This window comes from Varroa jacobsoni, unplaced genomic scaffold (assembly GCF_002532875.2).
Source record: "Varroa jacobsoni isolate VJ856 unplaced genomic scaffold, vjacob_1.0 scaffold_654, whole genome shotgun sequence".
Taxonomy (NCBI): Eukaryota; Metazoa; Arthropoda; class Arachnida; order Mesostigmata; family Varroidae; genus Varroa; species Varroa jacobsoni.
The window spans coordinates 26,488-28,530 of NW_019213556.1; the positions used below are offsets into that span (position 1 = coordinate 26,488).

The 2,043-nt window shown below is 39.3% G+C and overlaps 1 protein-coding gene across 2 annotated transcripts in view; it reads right to left on the reverse strand.

The window, feature by feature from the left end:
* Spt6 (transcription elongation factor Spt6) overlaps positions 1-1,496 on the reverse strand; it is a 12,544-nt gene extending 11,048 nt beyond the window's left edge. Inside the window, exons 1-2 of one of the 2 annotated variants that reach the window (XM_086969074.1) lie at positions 1,342-1,496; positions 1,036-1,146 (exon numbers count right to left, since the gene is read on the reverse strand). The gene's annotated coding sequence lies outside the window, so the exon portion shown is untranslated. The remainder of the gene's footprint in view (positions 1-1,035; positions 1,147-1,341) is intronic. The other variant, XM_022836529.2, reaches the window with a different exon arrangement.
* Between the last annotated feature and the right edge of the window lie 547 nt (positions 1,497-2,043).

The following is a 2,043-nucleotide window of genomic DNA, read 5'->3' on the forward strand; positions in this document are numbered from 1 at the left end:
TCTATCTGTATATCGGCCGGTCTGTTTGTCCATCTGTCGGCCGGTCTGCCCGTCCGTATGTCTGCCTATCTGTGTATCGGCCGGTATATATATATATATATATAAAGTTAAATGTAAATATAAAGTGTAAATATATGAAACAGCATTCACTTCTGTAAGTTAAAAAAATGTAGTTTGTGAATATTGAATGAATTAGTAAATAGTATTAATTAACAGCGATAAGCAGAGTACGCGAAACGTATACATTTTGTCGACGTCGTTCGCAAAGGTAACAGAGGTTATAACTGTACATCCACATTCATCGTTTTTTTACTTATCAGTTTTTCGATCATCTTATGTTGTTGAATATAGCAACTTTTATGAACTTCAAATGAAACAGACAACATTTACACCGTTGCGGACTCTAGGTAAAATGGGTAGCAATGGATGCTAAGTAGGTGGAGCTAAGTAGGATAAATTTGTTGTTAATATTAGGAACCAAAATTGAGTTTTAGCGCGCCGTTACTACAAATAACTTCGCATGAAAAACAGCCGGGTCCTCACTGAAATCAATCCACACGACGCTCGTGTAGTATTTTTAATCCCAAGTCAATTAGGTTAGAAGACGAAGCAATGAATGAGTCGCAGCTCTTTCACATGCATCAGATGATAGTATCCAACGAATTGCAGTGTGGAATCTGGCGACACAAGAAAGTTGTGCGAGAAAAAGTATAAGTGCACCAATGCAGCCCCAGTTTACCGCTTCTTCACTGGTTTGATCATACTTATGATTCTATGCCATTTAGTCTATGCCTCGGGTGTTGAATCTCGTCCAACTTCGCGTCAATTTAGCTTAGGCGTAGCCTTTATCGATAAAGACGTTTGACGATCAAGAGCTCACGCCAAATCGTGCACTACGATTTTTATCGCCTACCCTTTATGCTATACAGCACTGTATCACATTCAGTATAATACGTGCTTAGATAATTAAAATCGAATTTCTTGCTCACCTTCATCTCCTAAAATAGGTGGGCTACAAGTGTTGTTTGTACTCACTTGCCTAATATTCTACCGAATTTTCGTTGATTAGTCCGCGACTCCAGCCAAACTGAAGATCAGCTGAGTAGCACAGGTGACACAACACCACAACGACTATTGACTGAAGCACTACACATACGTAAACAGAGGCACTACGATAGTGGGGGGCTACATAGAGATTTCAGACCGTTATCTCGTTTGTTACACAACAAACCTTAATGCTCCTGTGACAAAGTGTCGAATTTGTCGAGTATAGTATTCGCACAGGAGGCGCAGCGAACGCCGGTTTGGTAGCACTTCACATTTAACGAACACAAAACTTACCTGAAAGTCCAATTTGTCGCTGATACGGTTTCACTTTGACGGGAAGCTATAACACACTTTCTTAGTCAAACACTTCACAAAACGTAGCATTCAAATTGTTCTGACTTCCTCACCAATCGTTACAGTCGTGTATAGACCTCGTACGACCGAATAGAAAGGCCAAGATGGCGAGGACCAGAATGGATGCGTTGTTGTTTACACTCATTTGCCGGCGGGAAATTCAAATTTGACCGGAATGGTAATATTATTGCTCCATTGAAACTTTGACTGTGTATAATAAATATTTCAGTAAACTCGCACTAGTGGCTCTTTGACGACTGGATATCTACTGGGCTGGTAATGCGACCAATATAAGCGTGATCACTGGCGATTCTTGTTTGAAAAATATGTTGAAGGTTGATTTCGGTTCAAGTGTTGCGTCATTGTGTATTCTTTTGGCTTCGTAATTTGCCACTAATGGCTATAACAAAACGCACATTGCTTATGGGCCACTCCACGAGTTTTCAACAAGTTCTCAATTATACGCTGTATATAGTATAGTCTTATTTTCAAAAGTCATCCCATGTTTTCTAAGAAATGAGCAGGAAATCAGATATTTGCCGTATAAATAACAAAAGTGTTTTGTATCTTATGTATGTAAGCTATGCTATAAAAGGGTGCAATAATCTACGCGATTTATAAAACAATTGCAAACCACTTACG